Source organism: Rhodamnia argentea, chromosome 4, assembly GCF_020921035.1.
Source record: "Rhodamnia argentea isolate NSW1041297 chromosome 4, ASM2092103v1, whole genome shotgun sequence".
In the NCBI taxonomy this organism is placed as follows: Eukaryota; Viridiplantae; Streptophyta; class Magnoliopsida; order Myrtales; family Myrtaceae; genus Rhodamnia; species Rhodamnia argentea.
This window is the reverse complement of record NC_063153.1, coordinates 8,933,789-8,954,301: the sequence shown is the minus strand read 5'-3', so window position 1 is coordinate 8,954,301 and position 20,513 is coordinate 8,933,789. Positions and strand designations below refer to the sequence as shown.

At 40.1% G+C, this 20,513-nt stretch overlaps 1 protein-coding gene and 1 pseudogene across 1 annotated transcript in view; both read right to left on the bottom strand.

Moving 5' to 3' along the window:
- Positions 1-20,513, bottom strand: part of LOC115726367 (aspartate aminotransferase, chloroplastic) — a 41,428-nt gene that overhangs the window by 464 nt on the left and 20,451 nt on the right. The window lies entirely within an intron of this gene.
- LOC125312472 lies at positions 1,717-6,487 on the bottom strand (annotated as a pseudogene).

Here is a 20,513-nt window from a genome sequence, read left to right as displayed (position 1 = left end):
CCAGCGTGAGCGATCCCCCTTTGGCGGGTTTCGAACCACGAGAATCGGTTCGGGAGGGGCCATCGTAATGCCCTCAAATTGAGAAACATTAAGACCAACGGTCATAGATACCCGGCCAAAATGCTGAATGAGAGATGATCCAAAACAAAGCATGCTGAAGACATATAATTCATAGTCAACGCATAGCCAGGTCACTTGAGCAACCCCAAGAAAGGAATTGCAAAATTAAAGAGACGATGAAAGACAGGAGATCACAGCACCATACCTTTGGTTTTGGCAAATGGGTTTCTCTCTTGCACGCCATTGCTGAAATCGACACTTCTGATCTTTGTTATCCCCTTATGAAAGCAGACAAAACCAGTGTGGTCCACCCAAATTAAGCATTGGATAACAAGCAGAGAACATCGCACACCACACTGAAAACAGCAAAAATAGAGAAAAATGCAGAAACACGCATTTCGATTTCAGACATCGCAAAATAACTGAGAAGAGAGACCTACCACAACATGAAATCGCTGTGTTAACGAAGTATTGTTAAAACATGTCTCGAGTTGGACCCGTCAACAAACTCGATCTAAAAGGAAATACACTGGAATCAAACGCTACTTGAAGTGGGCACAAGAAGAGGGTGCTCACATTGATGCATGTAAAATAAATACGTTCGGATTGTGGGAGTCTTGATGCGTGGTTGTTCACAAGCTCGTGCAAGTGTGCAGGAGTGCTTCTTCGTGAGGTCTGTTGATTTACGCTCAAAAGTGGAGGACTTTATCATGGCATCAAGTTTGACGTGAATTTCGTCCACGAAGAGCGAGTCTGTGCTTGAAAGCTGATTAAATCTTGCAAGTAAGATTCGTGTCATTCCTTTATGAGATGGATAGATAGAAAGTTTTGCGAGTTAGCTAGACACTGTCAGCCACTTGAATGTGCTTGTATAATCTCCATTGTATCGCTTATTCGACCGCTAAATTGATTAACTAAGAATAACATAGAGGGAATGAGAAGGCGAAGTTCGTTCGTTCGGAAACGTTGGTTAAAATTTAAATAGTAGTTGACGGTGCTTTCTTGTTCTGCTTTTCCTTGATAATTTGACTGTTCCCTTATTTAAATTTTCACGAGTGGCCTGCTGTATTTTAGCTTGATTTTAGGCAGGTGGAGTTAGGTTGGTCACAATCTATTTCACCATGAGAGGGAAATATCTTTCGGTTTCGAACCTTTTTTATGGATTCGAGTGAATTGAGAAGAATTCTTTCATTGATTTTCGAAACAAAAGCAAAATGATAAAGAATTTAAATTTGCGGTTGTTGGAACAATGTTGCCGGCAATGTAAATTGTACTAGAAGATGAAAGATTTCAGAAAGCAACGTGTAAGTCACGAAAATGGCACACCCAGTAAACGCCATAATCTGAATTGAAAACACTACACGATATTCGAAAAGGAATTGGCGCACCTAATTTGGAATCGATCGAACTTGATGCCTAGTTGAGTATTTTTTTTTTTTTGGGTGCTAACACAATCATAAAATGATTGAGTAATATGAGATCAACACTATCTACCCAAAAAAAAAAGAGGAAAGAAAATAATAGAGAGATCACTTCATAGAAGTAGCCAATGCTACTATACATTATAGAGATACACCACATGGACAACGAGCCATACACTCTTATACATGTCTTATATGTTATTTTGATTTAGACTTCTCCAACCCTAAACATGGCAGGGAACTAAGGTGCTTAATCCCCATCAGAACTTGAAACTTCAAGTACAATTATTCTGAACGGTACTGAAAATACTTTATTGCCCAATTATTGTTGCCCGATTATCGGTAAGCCATATTCCATGGCAGCATTGGACTTTGGCGAGACTTTTTAAGGTTCCTACTACAATTACCTCATCCTCGTCTCCGAGAGCCTCAGCCGACGTTGTGATACGAATCAAGGATGGCATCTGCAAGATACTCGCACTTGGCCGAAGATAATCCGGCCACGGAGATCCTTCCGTCCTCCGTCATGTGCACGTGCCACTTCTTCGTCATATTTTCGACCTGTTCGAGGGCAAAAAAAAAAAAAAAAGAAGAAGATAACTATGAAGGGAACAATGAATGATGAACGATGAATGACACGAGTAAAAAGGCAGGAGAGGGGCGACCGGAGTGAGCGATCCCCTTTGGCCGATACTATTAAGGGTTCCGTATAGATAAGGAAGGATGACATGATTCATTTCGAAAACATGCTACATAGTCATACAGGGAAGATTGTTACCTGAGCTTTGCTCAGGCCTGTAAATGAGAACAAGCCAATCTGCTCGGGTATGAATGACCAATCCTTCCCGCTCTTGTCCTTGGCAGATAGGCCGTCGTATAGCTTTTGCCTAACATTCTTGATCCTTCCGGCTATCATCTCCCTTTCTGCCTTCCACCCATTGAACAGAGCCGGATCGCCGACAATGGTTGCGACGATCCTGGCCCCGTGGGCGGGAGGATTAGAGTACATCGCCCGAGCAAACCGCTTCAGCTGGCTCTTCACCCTGAGAATGTATGGCGCCATGATATTGGCGGGTAATCGAAGAGCAAAATGCCATTTAAAAACTACAAGGTGGTGCTTGAAGAACCTCATCTAATCTACCAAGTACCAACACCTTTCTTGTCATTCAAGTTGCTTTAAAACCTTATCACATCCTTAAAGGGCACACTTTCAAATTGGACACATGCTTCAAACCAGACAAACAGGCTGCATTTAAACAAGCATACTAAAAAAATTTGATTTAATTGTCACGTTCTACATCCTTCGTTAGCTATACTTGTAATCGGGGGGAAAAAAACTTTGTTAGATCTATATCTGTGTAATTAATGCAATATTACTATGCTTAAAGTTGATCAAAATTAACAAATTATGTCATAAAATTGCAATAATGCTCCTTGTCAATAATGTGTCTCGTTACCGATAAAATATTTTGAGGCATAATAGGGCGGCAATCATTCTACATCTTTTGAAACTAATAGGTATGAAATTTTTTATGTCTTTTCCTTCAGAATAATTATTCATATGCTATTGCTACATGGGCACTAAGTCGTCTCATACGGATCCATCAATATTAAGTTTCCGAGTTAAATTGAATCGTTCAGTTCCCTCTGGCATAAAATGTCTACAATCGTTTACTAATTTATCTTAGTTAGAGATCGCAATGAAGTAGATATGGGAGGCCGGACCCTATTTTAAACTTGAAATTGTCCTGAATAACAATTGCGCCCGTCCCAAATCCAAGTCGGGTTTCGAAACAAGAATCGTAAACGCATCCTAATTAAATATGCGGGAGCCCGAAACTTGATAAATTTACATTTTTTTTTTATATTTTGGATAAATAGATATGTGAAATCAAAAGTAATTTATTACAAAGATTGCATGCATGGTTGCAAATAAATTCGAAGTTCCAAAGACGGCGCTCCATACATGGATGGACCTAGAAATTTATTTAGAGAGGGAACAAAAGCAATCGATAAGTAGTATTTCCATGCTTAAAAATCCCGATAAACAATACAAGTTTTGATCATCTAAAGCAGCTATTTGTTTGTAACTTCTAATTTGTGAATTGAGCTATGTCGATCTCAAAGGACAATTTGAAAGGAAAGTATTCAAGTTTACGCGACTTATGCTTGAAAGCAGGAATTGGCACAGACCATAAGATAAAGCAGGCAAACTACGCTCTTCATCATGTGAAGAGCGCAGATCCGGGTACCTTGTTGCAGCATCAGCTGATGAGCGGACAACGTTGATTGCTCCAATTCTCTACGAATGAAGACCCAGATTCTTGCTGTAAGATCGAGCCACCGTAAGCTCCATCCCTCGAGCAGCAAACAGCCTCACCGATGCGGCGTCGGCGTCGAGGCTTCCACTTGCAAAACCCCGTGAAGGCTTACGATGAAGTCCAAATGGAAATTCATAGAGGGAACCTCATGAAGGACAAGATCAAACTTGTTTCGTAGAGTCCGTTTAAGGATTCAGCACTTTCGAAAGAAGCAGCAGCTCTTTCTTCGAGTTACAAACACCCTCATCGCGTCCGAGGGCATGCGAGACGCGCAATCGGTTGGAAAACTCGATCACAAGGGATTAATACCTGGTAAGCAACGTCGACGAAAGGTATATGATTCTTCTCTTGAATGACGTTGGCAATCTCTTCCCACTGGTCGGGGGTCGGATCGATGCCGGTTGGGTTGTGAGCACAGCCATGGAGCAAGATAAAAGATCCTTCCAGGGCAGCCTGAAGAAGCCGGGCCATGTTCCGTGTTATGTTTTCATTTGGACATGCCATTCAACTTAGTAAACATGAGGTGATTCAGGCGTCACTCATCACAGGGACTTAACCTTAATGTCAGCAATCATCCCCTTGAAATCCAATCCCATTGTTTTCGGGTCGTAATATCGGTATTCGGACCATGGAACCCTAGCATCATTTAAAATACTCTTGTGGTTTCCTGCTGAATTGCGCTTGTAATAACAATTTGATCTTCAGAGGTCATTAAAGAATTAGTTAAGAGGCCGTAGCACATACCCCATGTCGGAGATGATATCAACACCTTCGCTCCGGGAAAATACCGCTCAATTAGAGCAGCGGCCAGCCTAAGCGAACCGGTCCCCGAAAGACCTTGAATGGTTGCAACCTGGAAAAAAAGAGCAACGGATGTAGTTTTCCAAGGGAACTCTACGCGAAGCGGCCGGGTAATACCCAAATGTAGACATACTCTCTGTTGCTCTATCACCGGGTTGTTTGCTCCGAACAATAACTCGGCGATTGCTTTCGTAAACGCAGCCAAACCTTCAATTGGCGGATATCGTAGATCAAAAGTACATCAGAGTGATCTCGGATCGATAGAACGACACCAGATGATTGATATAATTCAGAGAACCGTGTACCTCTTTGTCTTCCCCTCTCTCCAGCATGAGACTCTCGGCCTGCAAAGTAGCAGAATCCATGCTTAGATAAACTTTTATCAAAGAACTAATAAGAAGCTCTGAATCAAGCATGAAGTCCTTTCAAGGAAAATGAAGTTCGCGGAAGAAAGAGAGCATTGAGCCATGGTAAAATAATGAATGTTTCACTGCCAAATGAAGATCGAGAAAACTCGCCTTCCCGACAACTTTAAACACGTAAGGCTGCAATTCTTCAGTCCTAAACGACCTGACTCCGAGGTCGATCTTCTTTTCATCCATGTCGGCTTTAAAGGCTTGAGAAACCACGAGAACCGGTTCGGGAGGGGCCATGGTAATGCCCTCAAATCGAGAAACATTAACACCGACAGTCATAGATACCCGGCCAAAATGCTGAATAAGAGATGATCCAAACTTAGAAATCAAAATTGCAAGTTATCACAATGTTAGACCTAGTAATCATCCTGATGTGACTCTACACATCTATACTTATAGCCAATCTCCCAAAGCGGGCTTGGATTCAAAACTGGGAACAAGAATGAACCGAATTTCACCTGTCAAAAGATTTGACCTTCAGAAGAAAAAGAAACTAATTTGGTGGATACAATCCATAATATAAGGAAAAGAAAGAAGGACAAAATCGAAACTTTGATGGAAGACAGGAGATCACAACACCATACCTTTGTTTTGGCAAATGGGTTTCTCTCTTGCACACCATTGCTGAAATTAACACTTCTAATCTTTGCTTTCCCCTAGTGAAAACATACAAAATCAGTGTGATTCACCCAGATTAAGCATTGGATTAACAAGTAGAGGACATCACACACCACACGGCACACTGAAAACAGCAAAAAAACCTAGAAAAAGGCAGGAGCACGCATTTTGGTTTTAACCATCGCAAAAAAGAATTAGAAGAGAGATCTACTATGAGAGGAAATGCTATGTTAATGAATACTGTTAAAATATATCTTGAGCTCGATCTAAAAGGGAATACACTGAAATCAAACCCTACTTGAAGTCGGCACAAGAAGAGGGTGCTCACATTGATGCATATGAATATATTCGGATTGTGGGAGTCTTAATGCGTGGTTGTTCATGAATGCGTGCAAGTATGCAGGAATGCTTCTTTGTGAGGTCTGTTGATTTACACTCAAAGTGTGCAGGATTTTTTGTGTCACGGCAGCAAGTTTTATACGAGGCGATTGTTCTCCGTGGAATTTGGTCTACAAAGAGCTGAGTTGGTGTTCGAAGCCGATTAAATCTTGCAAGAAAGATTCGTGTCATTCCTTTTACGAGTTTGATAGATTGTTTTGCGAGTTGCGATAGCTAAACACCGTCCGTGACTCGAATGTTTTGTAATATCCGTCACGTTGGTTATTCGACCCAATGATTAGTTGCTGGTAACAAAATCTGAAATAGGAAGTACCTTGAGGTTCTCCTGCACTGACAGTGAAGCTAACGCTGGGGTGCGAGCGGAAGCGAGAGACAGCATTTGGGAAGCCATCCGATTCAGGAAACTATGAACTACGAAGCCAAACTGATGAAGCTACAAGAAATTCAGATTCAGAGAGATCAGTTGATTAACCAACTGGTCTGCGACGTGCAAATGATGATCAAGAGACGAAACTAGTGGAGATCAGTGCTTCATAACACGAGTGTAAAAGCAAATGAACCCAAAAAAGTTCAAGACTCTTAACTTTGGAGAGCGAGAGAGAGGCGCGACAAGAACGTAGAGGGGATGAGAATGCGAAGATCGTCTGGAACGTTGGTTTAAATAGGGGTTGATGGCCCTTTCTTGTTCTGCTTTTCCTTGACGATTGATTGTTTTTATCTTGAAATTTGGTCCACTACCAAAAAAAACCTCCAACTTTAGTATCTATCCAAAACTTTTTTTTTCCTCACAAAAAACCTTCAACTTTTACATTTGTTCCAATTCTACTCCAAACTTTTATTTTTGTCCCAATTATACCGGCCTAATACCACAAGAACCCTCAACTTTATCATATATCCCAATTATATCCAAAACTCTTTTTTTGTCTCATAAAAAACCTCCAACTACTACTTTTGTCCAAATTCTATCATCGTTAGCATTCCGTCCATAATCACCATTAATTAATCCTATGTGGCATTTTCATGTTATTAATGAATTACGCTTCAGTAAAGCTGACATGAAAAAACTTATGAACTTCTCTTTTGTAGTTTACTTTCCTCATATATTGCTGGGGGGTAGAGAGTCACTTAAGATGGCACGTTTCATATTCTTTTCGGTACTCAGCAGCCCAAAAAACTGCCCACTAGTTTGGAGAGCGAGAGAGAGGCGACAAGAAGAGGAGATGAGAATGCGAAGATCGTCCGGAATGCTAATTATGACTCGAGCTTTCGGTAATTTGAACAAATGCAAGAAGATAAAGAAGAGAAGACTTCTGATGATGGACTTCTTTCTTTAATCGTACAAAGAAGGGAGCCCACTAGTTTCCTATATTATATCATATATTGGGAGGCATGGCCAGCATCTTCAAAGGAAAACAAGCAGATTTCACGGCAGCTTGGTAGAAAAGCGTGTGCCCAGCACTAAGTAAAAGAATGAAAAAAAGTCTAGGCTTGGCTTTTATTTGAAAGCCTGCACTTATCGCACGAGAAAAAGAAGAGCCGCACAACAAAGACGTGGGTTTTCCTTCGGTACAGAGCACTGCGTCGCCAAAGAGGAAAAGAGGACGTACCACGATGTTCTTATTTTTGGACCGTACGAAGGAGCCGCGAAAACGTGATTTATGCTTCGTGAGTTTATTATATCCACTTATAAGTTATTTTATTTATAAACACTTAGGGTTTGGATATAATTTAGGTGTGAGAAACATGAGCGTATTGAGCGATTGTAATTCCGATTCTTCAATTATAGTAGATTATTCGTGCTGGCTCTTCCGTGGATGTAGGTACCGATATTCGGACCGAACCACGTAATCTCTGGTGTCCTTTATCGTTCATCGTTATTTTTCTGTGCTTTTGCATTGATTTATTTATAAGATCCTGATTAGTTTCCGCGCGTTATAATTCAACACGGAACGTTGGTTTAAATAGGGGTTGATGGCCCTTTCTTGTTTTGCTTTTCCTTGACGATTGATTGTTTCTATCTTGAAATTTGGCCCAATACCCAAAAAAAACCTCCAACTTTAGTATTTGTGACAGCTCTACCAATACTTTTTTTTGTCTCATAAAAAAACCTTTAACTTTTACATTTGTTCCAATTCTACTCCAAACTTTTATTTTTGTTCCAATTATACGGGCCTAGTACAAAAAAAAAAAAAACTCTCAACTTTAGCATATATCCCAATTATATCCATTTTTTTTGTCTCACAAAAAACCTCCAACTTCTACTTTTGTCCTAATTCTATCTTCGTTAGCCTTCCATCTATAATTACCATTAGTTAATCCTATGTGGCATTTTCACGTTATTAATGAATTACACTTGAGTAAAGCCGACATGAAAAAACTCGTGAACTTCTCTTCTGTAGTTTGCTTCCCTTATATATTGCTGGGGGATATAGAGTCACTCAAGATAACACGTTTCATATTTTTCTCGACACTCAAAGACCAAAAAAATGGCTAGACATGGAGATATTTGGACTAACGATCTAAAACCTCATCATCCCTAAAACCCACTGTTTCTAAATTTCGAAGATTCATTGGTAAGTTCGACGAGAAAACTCAAGTCACATAAGATTAACTAATGGTGATTACGGACGGAAGAGTGACGGTGGTAGAATTGGTATAAAAATAAAAGTTGAGATTTTTTATGAGACAAAAAAAATGTTTGGATATAATTGGGACATATGCTAAAGTTGAGGATTTGTTTTTAGGTATTAGACCTGTAGAATTGGGACAAAAATAAAAGTTGATGATTTTTTATGAGACAAAAAAAAGTTTTGGATATAATTGTTACAAATGCTGAAGTTAGGAGGTTTTTTTGGGTATTAGACCCTTGAAATTTTGTTTCAAGACAAGTGGCCAGCCGTACTTTAGTTTGATTTTAGGCAGGTGGAGTTGCGTTGGTCACAGGCTATTTCACCATGAGAGTTAAATTTCTTTAGTTTTGACGGGGTCTAATGAATCGGGCTATCCTAGCAGCTCTTCCTTCCATTCGTGATCATTCCGCTTCAACACGCGGTCACGATTTGCAAGCCCTTGTTGTTCATAACTTTGCCAACCAATTTAACTCCACCGAGCTCTGCTCGTCGGCCATAAAGGTTAATTATTATTATTATTATTATTTTAGTGTTAACACATTCATAAAATGGGAAAATTACTAAAAAAAATCCTAAATTTATTGTAATTGTGCCAATTCGATCCTAAACTTTTTTTTATCCATTCAGTCCTAAACTTTTTGCAAATGTACCAATTTAATCCATCCGAAAAATTTTAGCCGGTGGGCTTCCTAATATTTTAATATTTTTTAATGATCTTTTTTATTCTTTGCCTTTTTTTTTTCTTTTTTTTTTCTTCCCTTCCCCTCCCCGTTCTACCCCTCCCTTCCCCTTTCCCGTTCTAACTCCAGCAGCCGGCGACTGGCCAGAGGACGACCAGCGACCCTTTTGTAGGCCTCACCATGGTCGGGCCGAGCGAGGCCGAGCCTCGCCATGGCCGGGCAAAGGCTGACCTTGCCAGCCTAGATCTTGAGAGGTCGAGCCTCGCCTCGCCGAGATCCGACGAACACGCAGCCGTGCGTGATGTAGATAGGTGCGGCGGCCCTTGACACGTAGATCACAGCCAGGGCGCGGCGATGGCTGCGGCGAAGAGGTACGGCAGTGGGGCAGAGGCAAAGACGATGGGGTTGTGGCCGGTGGCCTGCAGCTTGGTGCGCTTGAGGTGTTACCGCTCCTTCTTGTAAGCGTTCTGGTGAAGTTGAAGCCCATGAATATACGAAGAGAAAGTTGAAGCCGAGGAACAGGGAAGGGAAGGGAAGGGAAAGAAAAAAAAATTAAAAAAGGCAAAAAAAATAAAAAAAATCAAAGAAATCAAAGAAATTTAAAAATTATTAAAATATTAAGCCGTCGGCCGGCTGGCGTCCACGTCGGTGCCGACCGACCAAAATGCGCTGGATGGACTGAATTAGCATAATTGCAAAAGGTTTAGGATTGAATCGAAAAAAAAAGTTTAGGACTAAATTGACGCAATTACAATAAATTTAAGATTTTTTCGATAATTTTCCCGATATTCTTACGAGTACGAAGAATTTCATTTTCTTAATTCGCTCAATGGATGCCCGACATCTTATTAGCCGACTGTTCAATCTTGACTTGGCCCCAAAAGCTGGCAATATTTTCTGTTTTACACGTAGTTTGACAATAATTGAGCTCAGGTATCTCAATGCCTTTGGGCATGGATTTGTGGAATATGCAAAATAATTGCTGATATACATATGTCATGTCCTAGAGTTATTTCAAGACAATCTCCTCTCCATGATGCTTCTTGAACTCGAAATGAGAAAGGATAAGAAACGCGAATGTCCATTTTGTCAAACCACTGCATATGCCGTACGAAGCCGGCCAAATCCAAGAACGGCCTTTCGGAAAAACGTGAGGGTGTGTAATTTACTTGCGAGTAACGTTTCGAGCTCACCTGACGAGGACCTCGGAAGTCATGGCGCTCTTCCTTCACCTCCAGGGTTTCACGCCACCAAGTTCGCTCCCCGAGTCTCGACGATTAAATTGCCTCGGCGATCAGGCATCCCGCCGCAAATGTAGATGAAAGATCAGTTTGTGCTGAATCGGATGAACCAACCCTAGCCATTCGTGCAAAGTTTCATTATTTCTTGTAGCATGAGCTATGCTTTGTTTATTATGACGTGTGAGTTCGGACATTGTGCTGCGTACCAAAAAACTCACAGCGTTAAATTTAGGTTTTGCACAATGGGCCATAGGCGCTGAATTATAAATTTTATGGTGGTGAAGACAAGAAAAATGAGATGGCGAGTCCCTTTCTTTCGATGAAGAGGAGAGACGAGATGAGACGAGTCTTTGATGATTTTGATCTCGCTCGTCCACTTGGGGGGAGGCACATCAATGAGAGAGTTTTGGGGCGTTGCGAGAAAGATGGAAATAAAAAGCAAAGGATGAGCATTGATGTAATTATCAAAGAGAGCGAAGCGGCATGTGCTTAGCCACCTTTAGCTGCCAACGACCCTCAATTAATGGAGGTCGTCATCTTACGGGGGACAAGAAGCGGTCTTGCCCTGCAAGTGAGCGAAGTTGAGAGGTGTGACGTTCATATCACGAAGGACGAAACCCTAATTGGAAAGAATACCCTCGAAACCCTAATTGGAAAGAATACCCTCACACGTTTATTAAAGATTCATACAAAATCCTAAACTCTCTGAAGTTAAGAAAAGAGACGTTCATATCATAAAGGACGAAACCCTTAATGAATAGAATACATGTTTGTTAAAAATTCATTCAAAACCCTAAAACTATCTCTCGATCTCGATCGGATGCATGCAGTATGAAGTGGGCGCCAAGAAATTGGATGTCCACGTCTGAAGAGCTACCAAGTTAAGAAGCTAGAGACGTCCATCTCAATTTACTGCAAACAAATAAAAGTTGGAAGAATAGCTTGTCAATTCGGACGGTCAGCATCAATCGCAATTTTCGTGCGGAAAATGGAAAAAACTTAGATTTGCATCATCCTGATTACGATCTTGCCTTTCTTTTTTTGGCTAAAGTTGATCACGGTCATGTCAGTAGCTGTTCGAACCATTTCGATTCCCGTATAAGCAAGCAATGAATTTCACTATGATGTGTTCACTAGCGTTCGTTATTGAGAAAGTTTTGACGTTCACTAAAGAGAAAAAGTTTTACTTCATGAACTTCAACTTCACTATTCGTATAAAATGCCCTTTTTATGTTTCAAAACTACAAACATCATCGTCACTTTTGACAATGGAAATCGGGAAAATTACCAAAAAAATCCTAAACTTATTGCAATTGGCCAATTCAGTCTTAAACCTTTTTTTTATATGCCGATTCAGTCCTAAATATTTTACAATTGTGTCAATTCAGTCCATCCGCTAAATTTTGACCGGCCGATGCTGACGTGAACGCCGGCCGGCCGGGTGGCGACCTAATATTTCAATAATTTTTTTTATATTTATTCTTTGCCTTTTTTTCATTTTTTTCTCTTCCCCTTCCCCTCCATCTTCCCCCTCCCCGTTCTACCTCCCTCCTTCCCCTTTCCCGTTCTAACTCCAGTGGCCGGCGATCGGCCGAGGATGACCTCGCTAGCCTCTCGCCGGCCTTGCCATGGCAGGGCAAAGGCTGACCTCGCCTCGCCCGGCCATGGCGAGAGCCTCGCCGAGATCGGACGAACACGCAGCCGTGCGTGATGTGGATCGGTGCGGTGGCCCTCAACATGTAGACCATGGAGGGGACGCAGCGGCGGTTGCAGCAAAGAGGTGCGGCGGTGGGGCAGAGGCAGAGACGATGGGGTTGTGGGCGTAGACGGTCGTGTGGCAGGTGGCCTGCAGCTGGGTGTGCTTGAGCTATTGCCGCTCCTTCTTGTAGGCGTTCTAGTGAAGTAGAAGCCCATGAACAGACGAAGAGAAAGTTGAAGCCGAGGAACAGGGAAGGGAAGGGGAAAGAAAAAAATAAGAAAAGGAAAAGAAAATAAAAAAATAAAAAAAATCAAAGAAATTTAAAAAATTATTAAAATATTGGACGGGCGGGCGGGCGGCATCCAAGTCAGCGCCGGCCGGCCAAAATGCTCCGGATGGACTGAATTGACACAATTGCAAAAGGTTTAGGATTGAATCGGCAAAAAAAAAAAATAGTTGATTTGGGAGACATTCAACTATTTATTGTGTTTATGAGTTGTGTGTATATTTATTATACCGTGATACGAAACATATTATTATGAAAATGGTTAATACCACAAAAAACTCAAACTGGTATATCCGTGACAAATTTATCGAAAACTAATTTTTTGACCATAAAAAACTCCAAACTGGTACACCTATGACCGATTTACCCCCCGTTAGTTTCCGTTTAATTTTACCTTCAAGTTGTTAAGTTGGATGACGTGTGACAGTTGATGGGTATACCAATTTGGGGATTATACCCTCCGTTTATTACATGTGTACTAATTTGGAGTTTTTTTTCATGGTATTAACCCAATTTAAAGGAAACTAAATTAGTGGAGGGTAAATTTGTTACATGTGTATTGTTTTGGATTTTTTGTAGTCAAAAAATTAATTTTGGATAAATTTTTCACATGCATACCAATTTAAGGTTTTTTTTTTCGTGATATTAACCCTTACGGGAATAAACCAAAATATAAGTAAGAGTGGAGAGAATCTACTATTTTTAATGAATATTGGTTTAATTAAAACCTTAACACGTGTTAAGTCCGTGTATTTTAACTGTTCAACTTTCATTTTGTTCAGTCCAATTGTTATTTATTTTTTGACACATGATTTCCAATAGATATTCAGGAAAAAAACGGAAATTAAAAATGGGATAGAGTCATTTCTTTGTTTGGTCATAACGATAGAGTTAAATATATTAAAAATTCTAAACATCCGTTATCACCATGCACATTCAATAGAAAACATTTCCTAAAAAATTATTCCATAGTGACTCCCCTACAAAAAATAATTCAATCGAAGGTGAATAAAGCTCTAGAGTTAGATTGAAAGTTTTAACCATTAAGAATGACCGATATTCAATTGTTTGATTATTAACGTGCACATTTAGACTTTTCCTGATTACCCATGCAGTTGTAAGGATCAAAGTGTCCAGACTAATGACAGTGGAATATGAATCTTATGTAATAAATACATCGAACTGCAATATTCAATCTTTTGAGTAATTTTTTGTATATTTATTTGTATTGGAAATCAAAGTCGAAAAATTCACGATCACAAGAAAATCTAGGAGAACTAAAGTGAACAATGTGCCACTAAGACTAACATTTCTCTACTTTGATGTAATTTTAACGCTTGCTCAGATTACAAGGAGTGGTTAAACTCTTTGAACGATGAAAACTAATTCAGAAGAAGAGAAACATGAATAAAAGTTTGTTTGAGAGGGTATGGAAGAAGCAGCGCTGAAAAAAAAAAAATAGTCTTGTGAGAGGGGCAAGAGCAAGATTTGTCTTTTAGGCTTCATTTGTTTTGGAAAAAACGAGATATTTAAAAAATATTTTCCTAAAACTAATCGCTTATATCGGTCGAAATAATTAGTTAACGCTAAATGTTTTTGTTACCGGCAACAATTTTTGTCTCAAAATACATTTCGTTTGTTAGTTTTGGTATGCGATATGGGCGATTTTTTTAAGAAAATATTTTTTAAATAACTTATTTTTTGCGAAATAAGCGGAAGATTTAGTAAAGTCTAAAGGTAAATTGGAGGAGTTTCCTTACTTATCCTAATATTTTATTCAGAGGATAATAGGAGCGTCTTCGTTAGTTTTCACAAGTGTCTATTGTCAAAGTAAATATTGGCCACACGATCGCTGTGTATTCGGACAAATAATATGGCTTCGCATGAAGGCTGAGAGAGAGAGAGAGAGAGAGAGAGAGAGTTCTGTTTCTTACCAAAACGGGAAATTGCTCGATTCAAGATCTAGGTTTGATGTGTTGGCTCTAGGACCGCCAACGCATCAAATGATAGGATACGTAAATGTTTTTACTCAAAGAAGTGACGTATACCTCGATGAGAGATAGTGCTGTTTCTTACCAAAACAAGAAATTGCTCGATTCATGATTTTGGTTTGATGCGTTGTCTCCAGGACCGCCGGAATTGCGTTTGTCGTATTGAGTAGATCGATCGTGATCTCAAGATTTTCAGTTAGATGAATGATAGAACACGTAATTGTTTCTACTTAAAGAAGTTATATATGCCTCGATGAGAGATAATTTTGTTTCTCTGTTTCTTACCAAAACTAGATTCATGATTTTGGTTTCATGTGTTGGCTCTAGGACCACCAGAATTGCATTTGTCGCATTGAGTAGATCGATCGTGATCTTAAGATTTTCAGTTAGATGAATGATAGAATACATAATTGTTTTTACTCTAAGAAGTAATATATGCCTCGATCAGCTATGGGTACCAAAATAAGGAAATAATTTGTCTCTAAGCATAGGGCCTTGAGCGATCACTTGGAAGGTATGCCAGAGTCGATTTCGCATCTAACTTGTTGGACTCCAAGCATTGAAGAGCTATCGACCGAGGTCGGGTCGCAAATGTCGAAAAAGCCCTAAACTTATTGCAATGATGTCAATTTAGTCATAAATCTTTAATGGTGCCAATTTAATCATAAACCTTTTTACCTATAGCTAATTTAGTCCTTCTAGATAATTTTGGCCGGATATTGTTGACGTGGATGTCGGACGGCCTGTGTGGGAAGGTCGGCGTTGATGTGGACATTTTTAAATAATATTCTAATGATATTTTATTATTATTGCTTTCTTTTTGTCTATCTTTTTTTTTAAGATCCTTTGGTGGCTGGCGAGCCAGCCATCGCATGGGTGAGGGCCAGCCTCGCCTCGCCAAGCCAAGCCGGAGAAATGTCTACGTTAGCGCGGTCTGTGCTACGTAGGTTGTTCGACGTCCACGTCAATAATATCCTATTAAAATTAATAGAATGACTGAATTGGCTCTAGGTCAAAAGGTTTAGGACTAAATTAATACCGTTAAAAGATTTAGGATTAATATAATAGGTTTATGACTTTTCTGACACTACTTTCTTGAATTCGAGTGATAGTTGGAAGGAGGAAGGAGGACCTCAACACTACCATGTGCCCCGGTAATCTGACGTGGAATTTTTTTAAATAATATTTTAATAATTCTTTGAATTTTTTTATGATTATTTCTTTTCTTTTCTTCAATTTTTCTTTTTTTTGGACTTAGGGTCGGGAAGCCCTTGCTCGTGGCCGACGAGGGCATCTCGGCCCTTGCCTGGGTCCGGCGAGGGTTGGCCGGTGACCCTCGTTGGCCCTAAGTCCAAAAAATAAATTTAAAGAAAAGAAAAGAAAAGAAAAAAATCACAAAAAAATTCAAAGAATTATTAAAATATTATTTAAAAAAGTCCATGTTAGTGCCGGCCAGCCAAAATTGATCGGGTGAATTGAATTGGTATGAATGAAAAAAGGTTTAGAACCGATTGACAAAAAAAAAATTAGGACTAAATTGACACAATTGTAATAAATTTAAGAGTTTTTTTTTTGGTAATTTTCCCATCATTTTGTCAATGTCAAATCTCTGGCCGTGTCACTTAAGATCGCTAGTGATAACAAGATCGCCACGGCAGCATTATAAAGCCAAAATTAGCCGGAATGATTACATTATAATTTCACGAAAAAGTTTAGGATCACATTAACAAAATTAAATTAATTTAGAATCGAATTTCACGAAAAAGTTTAGGTTTGATTCGTTGATTTTCCCCATAGAAAAAATATCCTTAATGCCACCTTAATACGACAACCAATAGAAGAAGGGAAAAGTTTGGTTTCTGAACTTCCTATAACTGTTTAGCATGTGCTATGTAGTATTTAGCGATTACTAACTCATGAAAAATTCTTCAGCTGCAAGAGAACTCAACCATGAAACTTCAGCTCAACATTACATACAACCGTCACCAGCCCAGCCATCATTCTTCTTCAGACTTTTCCACTAGGAATGAATCGCCGGTTCATTGCTCAGTCGCTCATGCTGATCGCCGCACTTGCAATCCTGTTCAGTGTTCGTCTCAGACCAAGCAGCCTCCTGAATCGAAACTCTCCGTTTCAGAGCAATGTCGTTTGAGACCGGAAACATCTACCGGTGATTAATCTTACTATTCTCCTATTAAGAGAATGTTGTACGAATCACTATTGTCCGAATACTTACTTTCACCCAGTTCTCATTTTTAACGATTTTGAAGGTCCATAGGATCTCCTGGAAGGAAAACACAAGGCGGTCCTAACCGTATTGCGAGCTACAAACAATATGGGCCTGCGGACGGTGGCATAGAGCGATCCTGAGAGTGGCAATTCTAAATGGGAATCTTTTCCTCTGACTATTGTGAAACTGGATGAGTGATACAGAGCAGACCAGCATCCAAAAACATGAAACAGAACATGAAGGATGGTAGTACATCCAGGATATCCAAGCGAATTCAACAATTCACAGCACAATATCATCACAACCTGGACTGCTGCAAACCTGTCATACTGACGAGGATTCTCACGAATTTCTGGTACGGTTATTTCTTCTAGTGAATCTCATTCCGCTACAACACGGCTTGCAAACTAAGCTGCAACCTTTATTCGTCAGAAGCCACAAGCAATGACGATTCTCGTAATTTTTCAGGACAATCTTACCGGTAAAGAACTTTTCGTCATCCAATTTGAATAGAGGTTGAGTGTGGTCATAACGACGGAAGCGATTCTTTTTCGTTGTTGTAATTGTCCATCAGGGTCTTCAAATGGGTCAAGAATTGACATGGCATGTACGGATGGAGAAAGACACAGCTTGCTGAGACTCTAGGGTCACTCAGATAAAATTCGGGTTGTGTTGACCAGAGGCTTAGAGTATCTGTATAAGCACTGCAACCCGCCAGTCATCCACAGAGATCTGAAATCAGGTAACATACCCTTAGATGCTGACTTCAATGCCAAGGTAAAATTCACAACTGGAGTTGGTAAAATATTTCAAATTTCCATCTTGAATTTTCACACAATTAACATGGGGACAGAAGATGATTTAGGTTGTGATAATACAGCCCTTTTCTTGTTGATTAATCGTGAAATCCGCTGTCGACATGTTATGATGATGAATTCTGTTTCTTGCTTCATATAGAACTTGACCATCTAGGTAACAAAGCCATGTGCTTATCATCACTGTTTTGGCATTATTAAAACCCGGGCTTTAAAATATAAGCAGGCAGATGCTGTTGCCGTTTCGTGTCTGCAACCAGAACCGATCTACCGGCCACCGCTAACAGATGCACTGCACTCTCTCGTTCCTCTTGTAGCGATCAGCATGCTACCCGCTTTCTGAATTATTAATAATCTTGGAGATACGGTCTTCTCAAGGAAGTACTGGCTTAGTCAAAAAATCTTCAGCAGCTTATGTTGAAAGAGAATTGGTTTGATAGGAGAGAGAGAGGTGAACGTTCTAACATCATCAGCAAGACGCCGCTGTACAGAAGAAAGTCTTAGTCAGGCGGACAATAATTTTTGTTCTAGGCGACTGTAGATTAGTTACATTTAGTAAGCTGCTTGCGCTTCTGTCTGCTCTCATTTTGATGATTAGTCCAGGAAATGTTCCGTCGCACAGATTCAAATCAGTATCCTATGCGGATTGTTGAAATATGTCTCGAGTTTAAGCCCAAAGCGAAAATCTATCTTGATTGTGAAAGTTATCTTAAAGATAACGGATATTATTTTGAAGGTGCGATCAAGATTGGATAAAGTTTGTTTGAAATTTTTTGGGCTAATTCGGATGTGGAGTGAATTAGCAAAGTCCATATTGGACTTCGTATCTTGGAGTCTGACTTTTTAGTCAAAAAACAAATTGGCTTGTTGCAGAAGTCGGATAAGGAAAGCCAACATGCGCCAGCCAAGAAAAAGGAAAAGAAATAATATAAAATTAAAGGGAATCTTGGACTTTGCACTTTCGTTGACCGAATTCTTTGGAGATATTGGACGCGGATTCTCTTCTGATTGAGGGGTCCAAGAAGTTAACAGTATATAAATAGATACTCAAGAGTCGGGTGAAGTGGAACGTACGAAGGTCTTGAAGCGCCGCTTATGTGAGTGCTTGTGCATGTTTTTGTGCCGTTCATCCGACGAGTGAAGTTTTTGTTCGCAGAATTACGTCAAGAATTCAAGTGTCGAAGCCGATTAAATCTTGAGGTTAGATTTGTGTAATTCCTTTACGAGTTTGAGAGATTGTTTCGTTAGGAATTGGAGGCTAAATACTGTGTGCATTCTTAAATGTAATTGGGGTTGGGAAAACACCGAGAGTGTTTGAGTGACTCGAGTGTGGTTCTGTAATCTCCGTGTATCGCTCGTTCTATAGTGGAATTCGTTGCTGCTCTCCCCGTGGACGTAGGTTTCTTCGACCGAACCACGTACATCCGGTGTCCGATTTATTTTCTTGTTCTGTCTATTTTATTGTTCGATCGCTTGTTCCGCGCAACACGGATGATAGTCGAAAAGTACAGGATTGACATTAAGACGTGGTCGCTACTGGTGTGGTGGTGACCAAAAGGTGGTGAGTGAGGGGATCTGAAATCTCCAACTCCATTCAAATCCTCAAGCAACAGTTCCATGCCAGCCCCAGACAAGGGAATCGTGAGAAGTACCAAGATAATATTAAGCGTGGAGATTCAGGCAGTATCCAGAAGGACACCTCTTGCCATTTGTATCCACCAGCAGAACTTGGCCGACATGGTTAACCCGTCATAGCTCATCTTCACGGGCAGTTCGCCTGATGGAAAAAGAGAGAAGCACTTGCATGTTGAAGCGCTGCTTATGAGGTTTATGTCCTTATATCACCGGCATAAAAGCAGATTCGTAAAGAGGCAACAACTGAACTGGACTCAGACCAGTGTAAAACCTTGTCACGAGAACTCAAAATTTTCATTGAACTTCCTCTGAACTAGGGTGCTCACATTGATGCATATGAGTACGCTCGGATTGTGGGAGTCTTGATTCGTGGTTGTTCACAAGCTCGTGCTAGTGTGCAGGAGTGCTTCTTCGTGAGGTCTGTTGATTTACGCTCAAAAGTGGAGGACTTTATGATGGCATCAAGTTTGAAAGCTGATTAAATCTTTGCAAGTAAGATTCGTGTCATTCCTTTATGAGATGGATAGACAGATAGTTTTGCGAGCTAGCTAGACACTGTCAGCCACTTGAATGTGCTTGTATAATCTCCATTGTGTCGCTTATTCGACCGCTTAATTGATTAACGAAGAAGAACATAGAGGGGACGAGAAGGCGAAGTTCGCTCGTTCGGAACGTTGGTTAAAATTTAAATAGTAGTTGATGGTGCTTTCTTGTTCTGCTTTTACTTGATAATTTGACTGTTCCCTTATTTAAATTTTCACGAGTGGCATGCTGTATTTTAGCTTCATTTTAGGCAGGTGGAGTTAGGCTGGTCACAAGCTATTTCACCATGAGAGGGAAATATCTTTCAGTTTCGAACCTTTTTGATGGATTCCAGTGAATCGACAGAGATTGTGAAGAATTCTTTCATTGATTTTCGAAACAAAAGCAAAATGATAAAGAACTTAAATTTGCAATTGTTGGAACAATGTTGCCGGCAATGCAAATTGTACTAAGGAGATGAAAGATTTCATAAAGTAACGTGTAAGCCACGAAAATGGCACACCTAGTGAACACCATAGCCAGAATCAGAAACACCACACGATATTCGAAAAGGAATTGGCGCACCTGATTTGGAATCGGTCAAACTTGATACCTAGTCGAGTATTTTTTTGGTGCTAACGCAATCATAAAATGATTGAGTAATATGAGATCAACACCATCTACCCAAAAAAAAAAAAAAGGAAAAGAAATAAAAGAGAGATCACTTCATAGAAGTAGCCAATGCTAC